At 46.5% G+C, this 15,892-nt stretch overlaps 1 protein-coding gene across 2 annotated transcripts in view; it reads right to left on the minus strand.

Annotated features, from left to right (window-relative positions):
- HAO2 (hydroxyacid oxidase 2) overlaps positions 1-10,070 on the minus strand; it is a 33,299-nt gene extending 23,229 nt beyond the window's left edge. Inside the window, exons 1-5 of one of the 2 annotated variants that reach the window (XM_031680549.2) lie at positions 10,026-10,070; positions 9,102-9,194; positions 8,217-8,434; positions 7,358-7,493; positions 6,467-7,185 (exon numbers count right to left, since the gene is read on the minus strand). The gene's annotated coding sequence lies outside the window, so the exon portion shown is untranslated. Of the gene's footprint in view, positions 1-6,466; positions 7,186-7,357; positions 7,494-8,216; positions 8,435-9,101; positions 9,195-10,025 lie in introns of those variants that run through there. The other variant, XM_072967901.1, reaches the window with a different exon arrangement.
- Between the last annotated feature and the right edge of the window lie 5,822 nt (positions 10,071-15,892).

Raw genomic sequence — 15,892 nt, forward strand, 5'->3', positions numbered from 1 at the left:
CGAGGACAGAGGACGTTCAAGGCTATAGGTTAATCTTTAAATGGGGACAACACCCTTCTTGGAAGTCAGTGAGCAAGTGGTCCAGAGCCGGGTTAACCATGACACGAACTTTGTGTGCTTTGCCAAGTTGCCTCCCATTTAAGTGAAGTTCATTGCAAAATTAAACCTCAAAATAAAAGAGCTGCTGCTTTGCTCCCATACCTTATATTTCCCCAGTTCACTCCAGACAGTTCGAGGAAAGTAGCGGGTGACTTCAGGTGGAGAATTACAAAAGCCCCATGTTGGAAAGGAAAGGCCAGTCTGGGGAGGTGGTGAGGGGACTGGTAAAGAGCAGCCACAGCTGGGGATCCGGGGCCAGAGAGCCACGGGGACCCAGCCAGGATGGAGCGAGGGGCACACTGTGCAGAGCCCTCCAGGCCTGACCAGAGACTAATATGCGAAGCAGGGAGAACCACTAATATATATATATTTTAATGGAAGTATAGTCAGTTACAATGTATCAATTTCTGGTGTACAGCACAATGTCCTAGTCGTGTGTGTGTGTGTGTGTGTGTGTGTGTGTATACATACATATATTCGTTTTCATATTCTTTTCCATTAAAGGTTATTACAAGATATTGAATATAGTTCCCTGTGCTATACAGAAGAAACTTGTTTTTTAATCTATTTTTATATATAGTGGTTAACCTTTGCAAATCTCAAATTCACAAATTTATCCCTCCCCACCCTCTTCTGCCTAGTAACCATAAGATTATTTACTAGTGTTCTAATCCCAAAAGATACATGCACCCCAATGTTCAAAGCAGCACTATTTACAATAGCCAAGACACGGAAGCAGCCTAAATGTCCATCAACAGATGACTGGATAAAGAAGTTGTGGTATGTTTACACAATGGAATACTATTCAGCCATAAAAAAGAATAAAACAATGCAAGAACAACGAGCATTTATTCAGTGCTTTTGATATGCCTGACATATTGCATACATTATTTCATTTGATCTTCACTGCAGCCATATGAGTCGATATTAGTTTCCCCATTTTTCAGAAGAGAAAATGAAGTTAATTAACTTGCCCAAGATTTTCATCAGTAAAGAGCAGTCTGGATTTGAATCTAGCCTGTAGCCACCACTCAGTGCCATGTGACATTCTAGGCTACTTCGAGGACTGTGGCCATGGTATTTGCCTGTCTTTTAGAATCTGTTGTTGGAGAGAAAAACAACAACTTCCCTGCTAATTATACCTGCTGGATACACCTTCCTCAAAGGCTCCTTCAGTATTTTCTTGGAAATTAATTGCTATCTGTTGTACCACCACTAGATGGCAGTATTACCTCAGAATGCTTTTCAAAGCGGCTGTACTCTGGGATCTGGAAATTCCTTTTTCATTTCACCCCTCCTCAATCAGCCTCCAGGCCATGCTCACAGGCAGCTCTCACATCACCTGGCCTGCTCTCAGTCCTCTGATCCAGACTTTCCATTGCCATCTTCCAATCCCAGACAGCGTCCCTCCCTTCCAGGATTTATTACAGTCAGGAATGAACAGAAACACAGACACTGGAGCATCACGCCTGAGCTCAAATCTGCAGCCTCTTACTAACATCTGCATGTGACCTGGCTTCGTTGTGCCTCAGTTTCCTCATAACATCTCCACACTTTAATGAGAAGCAAATGAGTTCACTCCTATCAGGTTCTGGGACTTGGTAGAACAGTGGAGGTTCTCATAGAGCTCTCATAACTGGATTCCTAGATTGAACCAAGTTCGAACTAAGTTCTCAAGTTTGAATCTAATATGAGGTCCTGGGGGACCTTTTGAATCTGATCACTGAGCTAAGGAACATTCTCTCTTCTAAGATGACGCACTTAACTATCAGCCTTCACTGCTGTAGCTTAAGTGAATTAATTTGCATAGAGGCACAGAGGGCCACAGGCAGAGCTATTTGAGATGCTTTTGCAGCATCTCTTGAATTCCAGAGAATGTGTTCCTGTCCAACCTTGGATCTGGCGGTGGGTTGGACAGGGCATCACCAGCAGGCTTGGAGCACATTTCAGGACGAGGTTGAAAAGAGATGTTGGTTTTGTTTGTTTGTTTGTTTGTTTGTTTCAAGCAGCCATTGGGTACCTGTTGAACAATGTGCCTGCTTAATTTGGGTGGAGACAAATGGCAGGCCATTCCCGAGCAGCCATGGCCCAGCTTCTTAGAGAGTAAATGGAGTTTTGTGATCAGAAAGAAATGCCCCAGTCCCCCACAAGGGAGGGCGTCCAGGCCCTCCTGGTCCCTGATGTGCCACCTGGCCATCCATCTTGCTTGAGCTGATTCCAGAAGTCAGACGAGTCCTGGACTTTGAGGTCTGCGCTCAAGCCCACCAGGGTGCTTGACCCTTTGGAGCCTCAGGTTAATATTAACCTTGGATTGCTGGAGCCTGAAGCCAACCAGTCATGCACGAGGCTAAGTCAAACCAAGGGGGAATTTGCATCTTTCTGCAGCTCCCTTACAAGCTATGGGCCCAGTGGTTTGGCTGCCCCGTGGGTGGGGGCAACTGTGCAGCATGAGTCACAGGGAGGGATGGGGGCACAGCCCGAAGAAGGACTTCCTGGAGAGTGTGGTCATAGGCCAGTGACCCTTGTCGTGGGGCTGTATTGTTTGTCCTTGTTTTCCAGGGTCGAAAGCAGGAAGAAGTCTCTCTCCAGCTGCTGAGTTCGCTACATAGATCAGATCTGACCAGAAGTAGATGGAGCCTCGGGGTGTGAAGGTGAACTAGGGAGCGAGAGCTGGAGTTATGAAGCTTTCTGAGATCATGGAGAGAGTTGGGCACTGGGTACAGAACAAGAGTTCAGGATCCCAGAATCCGCTGGGTGTCGGGGGTCATGGGCACGGCTGACCACATGGGAGATGATGTGGGATCCACTATCAGTAGCCCACTGGTATGAGAACCATTGACATCGTGCAGATGACTTGTATTCTTCCAAACCAGTGACATTTGGGAGATGACTTGTTAGGTGGCAGGGGAGGGATGTTCAGCATAGGAGAGAAAGTTTCTTCTACTGAGAGAGCAGTAATGTCCTCCCTAAACACCTCATGGGCTTGCTCAGACACCAGGGTGCCTCACAGCTGCCCTGTGATACAGTGGGTAAAGGGTCTCACACTGTAATACTAGTAAGTGGTACTAAGTCTTATCCTCAGTGCCAATTGGTAACATTCATAAGACATTTACTATGTGCCAGACAATGTTCTAAGGGTTTTACAGGTAGTAACTTGTGAGGTGGGGGCCAGCTTTCTCCCCATTTTACAGATAAGGAAATTGAGACACACAGAGGAAAAGTAAGGTGTCCAAGATCACACAGCTGGCAAGCAGCAGAGCCGGGATTCAAAGCAGGCAATCCAGCCTCGAGTCTGTTATCTCTTACACTATTATTCATGTTACAGAGAATGGCTTACAGGAGACCAGAGGAGGAAGAGATGGCTTCTGGCTGGGGTGACCAAGGAAGTGGGTAACCCAAATAAGCAGCTGTATCAGCTGGCCCTTCAACATAAATCCAACTCTATTTTCTGCTCCCAACCCCAGTCCTTGGGTCTGAAATAGAGCCTGCAGGTCCTGCCCCTGCATGAACAGGGGTAGGGTATTCAGCTAAGGCCTCAGGTCTGCTGAACCCGGAGCCAGGGGTGCAGCTAAGGAGGGGCTCTCAGAGACAGTCCGTGGATTCAGGAGAAGCCTCAGCTCACTGGCTGCCTTTGCCTCTGCCTGCACCTGCATCTGCACCAAAACACCGGGTGTTCATGCTTCTGCCTCTACCTGCTGCCCTTCTTCCTGTAACATTCGTGTCACTCCTACTTGTCCTTATGGCTCAGTTGATGTGTCTTCCCAGCCACGAAGCCTTCCCCTGTGCTGTCAGGCTGTGTGTGTGTGTGTGTGTGTGTATGAGAGAGAGAGAGAGAGAGAGAGAGAGACAGACAGACAGACAGACAGACGGACAGACAGAAACATGTCACACTGTGTTCCAGTTGGTCCATTATGGCGGTGGCTCTGGCAGGACTTTGAGTGCATTGAGGCCAGGAACCATGTTGCATTCATTCTTGAAACCCACTGCCCAGAAGAGCCTGGCGTATAGTAGGCACATGACGAGTCTCTGCTGTAGGATTAGAGAACAGATGTTAAAACCTGCATCCTCAAACAGGGAAGCAGGCATTAGAATGTGGTCAGTCAGCATCAGGCCTTCCCGTCTCAACCCAGCATCTCCCTCCTCTCTCCTTTCGATCATCTCTCTCGCTGCAAGAGTGTAGCCGATTTAATGCAAAGGTCCGGACATCTCTGGTTCCTGGACCGTGGCCTGATGTTCACACTTCTGAGCCTGCAGTGAACACGCTGGGTTATGCTGGGGCAGTCAGCTTCACGAGTGGTAGCTTTAGCACCCCCGACCCCTTGCAGGTATACAGCACCGCCGACTCCCATTGAAGCCCACCGTTGAGGATGCTGAATGAGCTGTGTCAGGTCCAAATGGACTAACCAGCCTGCCGTGTCACTATGGGTAAGAGGAGTCCTTGGTGCCTCTGAAAGCAGCTGTCCTAGTCTTCCCTTCTCCTTCCTCCTGAATACACTGAGTTTGCAAACCCTCCTTCTCCAGGGGTCCTTTGTGTGCGCTCGGGGCTTACTCCTTGAACAAGGCAGCTTCAGGTTCTGTGAACGGGCCACCCGGCTGTTCTTATTCTGTGCTCGGTGGTGGCAGCCATCATTTGCTTGCTTCAGACCTATTTGATCTGCAAGCTGCTGAATCCATGTCCTAGAACCAGGGGTTGACTATCATTTTTAAGCCATTAGACTACAGTTACCCCACTGCTCCAGCATCCCACTCTGATTATTTCCACTGAGGATCAACTGTATGATTCTCGATCATTTAAGACCCAAACCTCAAAAAAAAAAAAAAAAAAAGAATCAGAAGACACTCCTGCCAGTGTGAAACTGGTGAACACGTCCATCAGCACAGGAAACGCCCTTGTGTGTTTCCAGTCGATGCCTTCCCACCCACGGCAGAGATCACTTCCGATTTCTATCGCCACAGCTTAGTTGCACCTGTTCTGGAACTTTAAATTAGTGGAATCAACTAAACGATTGTTTATGTATGTACAGCTTCTTTTAATGCAACACAATGCTGCTAAGATACACTTAAGTTGTTGTTTATGTGAGTAGTTTATTCTTTTTTATTGCTGAGTGTTATTCGGTTGTGATAATATAACACAAATTTGTTTACCCATTCATCTGTGGGTGGGCATTCAGGTTGTTACCAGTTTTGGGGGGGCAGTTATTATGAATAGAAATGCTATGAAACTTCTTACACAATTCTTGGTGTGAACATGTTTTCATTTCTCTTGGATAGATGCCCAGGGGAAAAATCACTGAATAACAGAGTGGGTGCATTTTTAATGTAGTCAGAAAAAGTTCTCCAGAGTGGTTGAGACGTTTTGCCCGCCCACCACCAGCGTACCAGAGTTTGGGCGATCCCTTAGGCTTCATTCTGTGAGCTCAGAGTCACTACTCAGAACAGTTCAAACCATGACAGTGGTCCTTTTTTTTTTTTTTTTAAGTTGAAGTATAGTCAGTTACGATGTGCCAGTTTCTGGTGTACAGCATAATGTCCCAGTCATGCATATATATACATACATTCGTTTTCATATTCTTTTTCATTAAAGGTTATTAAAAGATATTGAATATAGTTCCCTGTGCTATACAGAAGAACTTTGTTTTTTTTAAACCTATTTATATATATATAGTGGCTAACATTTGCAAGCCATGACATTGGTTCTTAAAAACAGATTTTAAAGTGTTCTGTCCCCAAGAGATGCTTCATTTTTTTTTTTTTTGGAAGCTTCCTTCTTGAATGTCCTCGATAGGAAAAAGGTTTTCTATGCATTGGGACCTTACAGCCAGCAGGCAAACTTAGGGAGGGTGCTCCAGGAGCAATGGGGGAGGGGGAGGTGATACAGCTCAGCCCACCATGTGGGATCAAACCCAACAGTCAATTTGATGACAGATGTTCAAGCCAGCTCACCCTCATGTCTAAGAGTGGCTTGGTAACAAGTCACTATTCCATCCCTGAGCAATCAGAGAATTTATTTGCAGTCTGTTAGCTAATTGTTCCCATACTGAACACAGATCTTAACTAAATGCCGAAGTGACATTTAAATTTCTGGTCTCCATTATGAAACAGCTGATAAATTACCATGCTTATATCCTGCCAGTAGAGTTTAATTTAATTTGCCTAAGATTGCAGCTGATTTCTGAGATCCCTAAAACAAGATAGGAAGGAAATATCACAAAATGTGATGTAAATGCTACAGAAGAGACGGATTTGCAGCCAGGACTGGGGCAATGCACTCCAGCTGCACAGCATCTAGCAAGTCACATCACTTCTCTTGGCTGCAGGTCCCTCAAAACCAAAGTGAGAATGAGAATCCCCGTTTCTGCCCACCTACCTGCTAGGGTGGCTGTGAGATTCAAAGAAGATACAGTAGCACTTGAGTCCAGTCTCTGCCGCATCCCACCAAAAGCTTGACTGTGTTGCTTATTTAATTCTCCAAATCTGGGGTCTCCTCCCTGCAAAGTGAAGATGATAAATGAATATAAATGAATCCCTTACAGGGGCGGTATAAGATTTGGGTGAGCTACATAAAGCACCGACCACTGAGCGCTCAGTAACGAGAGCTTCACTGTCAAGCAGGCTACTTGTCTGGGTCATACACCAACCAGATGGCAGTGTTCTCAACCAGTCGGCGGATTTACTCAGTTGACAAGCAACCTTTGCTGAAGTAGGCACCGAGTCCTGCTGACAAAGCTCACACAGTGACAGCCACGGTACCTGGGCTGTGACTTGGAGCCCAAGTTCAGCCTCCCAGGTGTCCCTGGTCCTCCGGTCACTGGGGGAGGGGGCACACCCCTCTCTTCAGTATCAGATCACAAATAAACTGGCTGTGGCTGCCATCTGACACGGAGTGGGAGCTTCTCATCCCCCTACCCCGTATTCCCCTGGATTCTCAGAGGACCCACGTTTCCTTCAGATACCGCCTGAGTTCCCGCTGCTGCTGCGTTCTTGATCTCCACGTGTATCTAGCTCCTGTAGCCGTTCTGCTGTTTTCATCCTTCGTTGACCCAAATGTAAGACACATCTCCTTTTCTCTTTCCTTAAGGTCATTTCCTTTTATATCATATCACATATAAATCATCAGAGTGGTCTGATAAATTTATAATATCATATAGAATATAGTTTATATTTAAATATGTTATTACATATTATAATATATAATAGACTTTATAATAAAAATGAATATATCATTTTTCAGAATACAAGGTTTTATTCTAGTCATCACCTATCTTTCTGCTCTTTCGTTTTCCTGCACTTCTTGTTGAGAGTGGCTCCTGATGGTCTTCCTTCCCTTAAATTCACACTTCATCATTTTTTGTGTAAGTGTAGGCACATGACCCAATTAAGTGCTCTATCTGTTCCTGTGAGAATATATACATATTGAAACACATTTCAAAAAGTCAGATGCTTTTTTTCACCTTTATATTACAGTTAGGACATTATTTGATTTTTATAATAATGCACACGGCTGATTATATCATCTATGAATTTAATTTTGGGGTGGTAAAGGGGGCAAAAACTAAATATATCTAATAAAAAGAAGGCATTGGGTCTGACGGTGTGGAGAACCCTTGTTGTGGGTGAACTGAAGGACATGGGTGAATTGAAGGGACATCTTTCCATTCCTGTGGCTTCTCTTTTTCGCTGGCACCATTCTTGCTTGAGCAAACCCTGAGATCTGGCTGGGACCCTCCCTTTGTCTGTGAGAGCCGTATTTGCCGGCCAGCCACCTCCCTGTCTTTCCACTAGATGCCAGCAGCATCTCAGGAGACTGGATGGCTGGGCTCTGCCTCCCTGGGAGTTTTCAAAAACAGCACAAGGAAAGTTGCTCTAGCTCCAAGGAAACTGCGGTCCTTCTGGAGTAGGAGGGCTGCGGAGTGCACCTTGACTGCTTGGTCCCCTACCTGCTCTGGTTTCAGAACAACAGTGTCAAGTTTAGGCCCCCAGCAATGTATCAGGTGAGACCCGGAGCCTAACCAGGGATGGGACCCCAGATGCTATGCTGACCACCTCCCTGACCCACCCACTCACCCACCCACCCACCCACAGACTACATCTGCTGGAGACTGACCATAAATATTTACCTTTCATTAAACATGTCATCACTGCCACTCACTCACAGTCTCAAGAGCACCAACCCAGAAGCCTGTGGGGGCTGGAGCTCGTTGGCTGCAAACAGTGAACCTGTGATTTCTTCCAATCCATGGAAAACAGTACTCTCCTTTCTGCCCCGGTCCAGAGCCCAGGATAAGGCTCTGACTGTGCTGAGAAAGATCTTGGTCTTGGGTTTTGCTGAACAGAACTGAAAAAGAGTGAGCACTCTCTAGAAGTAAAAATAAAACTCCTCTGGATTTCCAAGGATCTGATGATAATATGGAGAGACGTGGAAAGACACTGGCAAATGTCAGTTTTGGGGGACTGCTGGGGAGTGTGCCCAGTAGCTGTTTACTTGTGGCATCCAAGTTATCGACCCACTCCTCCCCTGAGGCTGGCTGAGGTGGAGAGGATCCCTTTCACTGCCTCCTGAGACCCTAGTTCCCCACACTGGCTTCATCCATCCCAGTCAGGCAGGGACTCTGGAAGAATCTTGGATGGCCAGGAGCTGATCAGACACGGCGGGATTGAGGGTGGAAGGGGATCTGCAGGTCGGGCAGAATTCTCAGCCGCATCTGCTGCTGCTTTTCCTACACCCCCTCCCCCCAGGGGAACCCATTTAGGTGGGGTGGGGTTTTCTCTCTCCCCAACCCCTCAAGGTCTCTGTATCTGGTGAAGAAGAGAAATGGTGCATTTTCCAGCTTTTTTTGCTCTAGGATCGGATAAAACCTTACTCTGACTTCTTTATTTTCATCCGTAACTACTGAGACGCAGTCAGTCACAAGAAGCCCATCCTTACTGCAACTAGAATCAGTGGGGAGGCATTTCCATTTCTGAGTTTTGAGCAATTGTTGGCTTTTATGGAATCCACTCACCTCTGCTGGGGCCTGCCAGGTAGTAAGGCTGGGTGGCAGGTGGTCACACGTGAGTGGTCACATGCAGACTGGACAGGACTCAGGTCAGACAGGCTTTGATGAGGAGAGGGAAGGAAACATGCAGGAGAGTCTATCAGAACTACCAGAACTTCAGCCTCGAGGGGCCAAGCCCTGCAGGCCACTGGCTCCCCAGCCTGCACCGGCGCCTCTGGCCTCCACTTGGCAGGTGAGCCTTGCTCCCTTACCCTCGCTGTCTCCTTTCTCCCGGGGTCTGGTGAGGACTAGACACTTCAGGAGGCTCATGCCCCACCACACCTTGCTCCAGGAGGCCTGGTTTTCCCAGGTGACTACTTGAACCACGTCGTATGTCTTACTCTCTTAGCTTAGTCATGGGCATCTGTCCTTCTTCCGAGTATTGCTTCTGCTCTGTTCTCCTTTTCTGGAGCTGGGTCTGGTTGTGGAGCCGTGTCTCACTTTTTGTCCCTCAAAGTCGTGGCCGGGGTAGTGGTGAAGTAGAGGAGAGCTTTCTAGGATCACCCCCGGCCTAGCTGACTTGCAGCAGTGTGCTCCGTATCGGCACAGATCAGCTAATTTCCCAGGTATCTTGAGCTGACAATCTGAACTTGAGTCTCCCCCTCCTCTGCCATTGGACGTACTTCAGCAGAAACATCGGAGGAGCACTGGCCCAGGAGAAAGGGGCTCCCCAGGCCTAAGCCTCAGGTCGGCAACACAAACAAGTCTGTGGTGCTCACAAATGGTCCACCTCACTTCACTTCCCAGTGATTTGGGGCCCATAGCCTCGGATCATAACAAAATGTTTGTTCAGCCAAAGTTCTGTTTCTATAAATCCCTTACAGACTCAGGCCTTGAGGGAAGGTTACAGCCATAACTGGCGGCCAACAGGATTCTCCCTCTGCTACTCACCGGCCCTGTAACCCACGGCCAGTTATCCAACTTCCTTGAGTCTTGATTTCTTTTTCTGTAATAGGAGAATAATAGTTTGTATTTTAGAAGGACATTTATGAGGATTAAATAGGGTAATGTGTATGGAGAACCGAATACAGTGCCTGGCGTGCGGCTGGTCTTCAGCGCTGGCTTTCTGTTGGTCCCTCGTTAGATGTCACACGGCACCGTGTGAAGCAGGGCAACGTCTCATGCTGCCAACCTTTCCTCCATATTTTCTTCCCTTTCCTCATCAAAGCCTGTCTGGCCTGGGTCCTCTCCCCACACAGCCCTGTTCCCAGAACTGAGGAACTAATTCAAGCTAGGGTGAGGTGAAAGCAATAAACATTACTATCATGTATTTTATCAGACACTGTAGGCTGCGCACACCAAATTCATCCTCTCATTGCCCCCCTCATGCCTTTCTCCTTAGTAGAGCCCCGAGTTTTTCCTCAGGTGTCCACACTCTTCCACGTAGCAATGTGCTTAGACAAGTTGATCCCACGGCCAACTCAAGGGTAAAAGCTGATCAGTCTAATTACGGGATGTTCATTCTTTAAGCCAGTGCTTAGTTTGGAGGTGGCCATGTACTCCTGTTCCAATCAGTGAATGTGAGGGGGTATTTGCTGGGGGAGCTCTTGATAAAGATTTCCTCATTGTTTCAAAGAGCTGTCACTGGAGGCCACCATGCCGATGAGGAACAGCATGCTTGTGACCACGAGGAGGGCCAGTCCAGGACATAAGCCAACACGCTGGCTGAAGAAGACACAGAGACCTTGGGCCCCTGAGGATGTCCTCAAGCTGTTGCATTAAATGAATTCTTGGAGACACTCTAACTTGTGGCTTCTTGTTATGTAAGGTAATTAACTGTCCATTAAGTGAAATCCTTTTGAGTTAGGATCTTTATTACTTTGGCTGAGACATCCTGACTGATACAGTAAGGTACTTGGGGTGGTGCAGAAGATGGAGAGATAAATATGGCAGAATATTAGTTCCCAGGGAATATAAAAGCTATGGGGGAAGGAAAAAAAGAAGCACACACACACACAAAAAAAAAATTAGGAGAAGGGCTTAAGTAAAGGCACGGGGAGAAGAGAGCAGGAGCAGACAGGATGAGTGTTGGTTGTAATTCAACCACAAAAAGAATTTGTAGAGTCACAGCCCTCTTTTCCAAAGTGAGGCAGCTTGGCCTGAGTTTCTGACCAGCTAAGTAATGGCACGATCACGTAGGCCTTTCACTCTTAAACCGGCAGGTGGTCAGCGGTGGGGCCGCTGGAGCCAGGCAGAGGGAAGACAAGCTTTTCTAGCGGGACTTCTCCAGCCAGACCACGCTAGGCAGAACCCATTCTTTGTTCTCCATGACATTCCTCAGCCCCAGACCTAGGTCTTCTATTCGTGGTTCAGTTTTTCCCCTCGTGAAGGGTTAAGGCAGGAAGAGAGGGAGGAATGATGGCCTTGGAGCCTCATCCTGGTTCCAACAATGGGCTTCATGGCCTGGAAACAGGCAAATCGAGGGCACTGCCATTTCCCTCCCCAGCTGCCGGGCTTCGCCTCCAGCCTCACCTGGCCCCTCTCACCTTACCTCCTGTTGCTGGAGATTAGGTTCCTGTCTCATCGCAGAAAGATTTCAGGGATGAGACATGGAGGTTAAGAAAGTAAAGTGAGGATTTATTAAGAGATAGCCAGTACACCCTCAAGGGGAGAGCGAGCAGGCTCAGGTGAGTGGCTGCCCTGAGCTTCTTTGGCAAGTTGGTTCTAACCATAGGGTATAAAAGTGAATGGGCGGGATATTCATTGGGGAGGGAAGGGTTTGGGGTTGTATTCCCTGATTTTCATCCCAACCCCACTTTCCAGAGGGGAGAAGGGATTTCTGCTCGGAAGTGTCATGGCGTCGGTGCATGATGGGTACTTCTAATCTGCAAGGCTAATTTTATTGTAATAAGGGCATAATGAGCAAAACGTTACTTTCAGACACTGGAGATTCCTGCCTTTTCCCATCTATCTTTGTGGGTCTCCAGGACACCTGTCACCCCAAAATGTGTGATTTCATATCAGAGCCAAGGTTCCTGCTTTTCTCTGCCCAAGGACCCCTGTTGTTTACATGATGTCTGACTTCCTCCATTTGGCCCCATGCCCCTCCTTTCTGCCCAATCCCTGCTATTTGGTCTGTGTGCCCATTTCTCTGCTCATGTCTAGCTATCTGCCTCCTTTAACACTACCGCCATCACTCCAGCTTTTAACAAATCACAGGCAGCAGTGGCTGTGGTCGGGAAGTTTACTAAGAGGGAACAGACAGCAGAAGACCACTGCATGAGAACTCATGAGCGCTAAGAGTGAAGTGGGGCTTTGACCAGCTTCCTGCCACCCCTGTCCTCCACTGCTGCAGCAACTGGAATTGAGTGGCACCCAGCAAGGCAGACACTGGAGGAAAGAGCCCCTCTTTCCAAAGCTGTGCTACCCAAGGACCAAGACTCATAACAGAGTAACATGGATGAGAGCTTGGGCTCCAGGGCCAGTCCAGCTGTGTCTGAAGTTCGCTTCCACTTCTCACTGGCTGTGCTGTTTCGGTCAGATCACTGAACCTCTCTGTGCTTCCACTGCCTCATCTGTGGAATGACTTTAATAACAGCAGTTACCAGAAAGGATTTTAAGGATTCAATAAATGGAAAAACGTGTGTACAAGGTGACTAGAGTGCCTGGCACTGAGTGGAAACACATCAACATTAACCACTGTTGTTCTAGAAAACCGAAATCCTATGGGACTGCAGGGAGGTGATTATTCTGTAGCATCAAAATGATCAGGTAACTGAGAACTGAACCTTTCAAACACTGGAAGTCTTTGACTTGATTTTCCAGGATTCTTTTCAGAAGAGATGTCCCTAATCAGTGTCTCTACTTCCTCTTCTCCAATCAGGCTTTTGTTTCTACTCTTGCAGTCCAGTCCAAGGTTTAATTCTTAGGCCTCCTCTTGCGCTGTCCGCAGCGCTGACGTAGGAAGTCACTATTGTCTTTAAACTCTTTCTTCTGTCGGCCCTTAGGACCTACTTCTCTCCCAGGTTTCCTCTTACCTCACTGGCTGCTCTTAGTCTCCTTGGCTGGTCTGTCCTCATTTTCCTGACTTTTTGAGGATGGGGTATCCCAGGACTCAACCCTGTAAATTTCCTCATCTCAGCAAATGGAAATTCCACGTTGGCAGTTTCTCCGGCCACTTTCATCAGTCTTAGTCGAACAAGCAGTCAGAACAAGAGGAACTGACCCTTCTACCCTGTATATGGACTCCTTGCATGGGCCCTGTGAGTTCATCTCTGAATTCCTACAACACTCACACCACTGCCTTGAGTGGTATAGTGTCTGCTGAATAAACAGATGGCGAATCTTCTTCAAGGATCCATTTTTACCTAAGGCATCCAGCCTGGAAGTTTTATTTTGGCGGACATAACAAAAGAGGCTTGGGTAAAATGACTGCACCCCAGCAGCCTTCTTTCAAGAAGGCATAAATGTGCAGAGGAAAAGTGATTTGAGAAGGCAGACATATGGCTTCTCTTTCGGACTCTATCTGGTTCCACATTCTGGAAAATAACCCCAAAGCTCCCGGCCTTTATTTTTGTTTATCATGAAAAATGAGACTGAGCTTAAGATGGGTCAGGACCTCACATACCAAGTAAACAGGGAAGCAGAATTAGAATGCTTGGTATTTGGGTGGGGAGGTGGGGGGATAGTGAGAGATCTAGCACTTACCTTTTCTTTTTCTTTTTTTCTTTTTTTTTAATTACGAAAATCACAGAGTCACATAAAAATCATTACTTCTGTCTTCTTCCCAGTAAAGGTCTATGAGAGTATCCTACTGGTTGCTTGCTGGAGCTCTGTAGAGAGAAATATTAGTTTTATAAATTGATACAGTGTCCACAATTCCATATGAAAATGAATTTAAGGACCAACCGGGACAGGCCCCAGAGCTCCATGGAGCCCTGATGAATGAATAGAACCACATTATAAGGTTCTCCAGAGAGTGGGGCAAAAGGAACCGATTGTCTTCCTGAAATATACCGGCAAGAATGCAAGCCTTAATTAACAAAGCCCAAGATTGATTTTTCTTGCTGCCTTTTTCTCTGAGAGACAAATAATAAGAAATGAATGAGGTTGAAAGCAAATGAAAACCATATTCGGAAAGCAAAGCATAGTCTAACTTTTGGCTGAGCTGGTTGCAAAGAGCTAAAGTTCTTTAATCATCTCACTGGAGATGTAGCCAAAAAATGCAATTTGAAACACACACACATACACACACGCACACACACACATTTCCACACCATACCCTCCTCCTTTTTCGCTGTAGATGAATCAAGATGGTGGAGACAGGATATGATGAGAACCATTCCTGCTCTCCACCTACTTTATAAAAGGCTTTGGCAATCAGTAATCTCTGCTGCCATGCTTTGGGGAATCCATCTATCAATTCTTGTTCGTTAAACATTCATTGCACATTGTGCATTGGCTGGAAAGAGCAAATAAGCAGCTGAAATAGGTAATGTGTTGTGGCGACGCTAAGATGGCAAACTATGTAAGATTTAGATTCTTCAAACTTGATTTTTCTAGAAGACAATGAACCAGTTTGGCCTAAAAGAGCATTACTACACCTGAAGGCAGGGATGGGGTGGGAGGGGAAATGATAACTTTATTAGAATTAAAATAGTCTCTTATTAGCTAGCAAATGGATGAAACACAGAGGGTTTTCCTTGTGTCAGGGATAGTCAGGGCGACTTTATTCAGAGACAGAACCCATGGCTCAATGTGGTGGTGTGATTTCAAGATGCTTCAGTATACAGTCCATTTCACACTGCCTCACAGGACCTCAGTGTTGGTTTAAGGCTTGAAGAATTACTACTGTCCTTGTTAACAAAGAGGCAGAAGACTTTTATCTGGCATTATGGTAGTGGGCTAAAGGAGATACGGGCTTTTCTAATGAAGTCTAACTTAGATTAATAGTAAATAAATCGGGCATATTGTAGGAACAGCTTTACCCAATTCATGGTGTTTCCATTTGTTAAGGGGAGCTTATTTAGTGTAACTCCTGGCCTGATCCTCCCATTACTCACGTTTCCCTAGAGGAGGATGGAGCATCCTTACTGCCTGAAACATCTGAGTATGCTCGGCTCAGCTCCACCCTTCTTCCTCTTGGGAGTGAGTTGCTCACAAAGAAAGGATTCTGTTCTGCTTTTCTAGGGGAGGGATCTTTTTCCTCACTGGGGTCCAGTGTTGGCAGATCTACTTGGCTAACAGGCAGCCACATCCTCCAACCTGGCCTCTGTTAGAAACAAAGGGTATTTCTGTCTCCATTTGCCAGGCTTTTGTTTTACTTGTCAGTTTGTACAGAACATGGGCAGGAAAGAGGGGTGTCATGTACTGGGCTCCTCGGTCACCCCAAGATAGTTTAAGTGGAAAGAAACCTGAATGGAGGACTTGAAAATGTTAGTTCTGATCCGACCTCTGTCTTTCCTTAGGTGTTTAAAGTTAAGGGGAAAAAGAACTTCTCGATGCCTCACTTTTCTTAAATGTAAAACTAGTTCATGAATTTATTACCTTATAATTCTATGTGCAAAAGGGCACCACTCCGAGACTTCTGTTTATATAATACAGTGTACTGTTACAGACTTTTTCACCCCCAACCAGAGAAGATTTCGGGGCTCTGTAAAGGCAGATCCTGAGGAATCTCTGTCAGTCATGTAAGAGTTGGCTGATTAGGTTATAATTTTCTGAGAGAAGGATATAATTGGACCTTCTGGTTTTTAAGCCTTCATAAAACTGCCTGTCTCCTTGGGAAGGGACTCTCTGGCAAGGGGTTATTAATTATT

This window comes from Vicugna pacos, chromosome 9 (assembly GCF_048564905.1).
Source record: "Vicugna pacos chromosome 9, VicPac4, whole genome shotgun sequence".
In the NCBI taxonomy this organism is placed as follows: Eukaryota; Metazoa; Chordata; class Mammalia; order Artiodactyla; family Camelidae; genus Vicugna; species Vicugna pacos.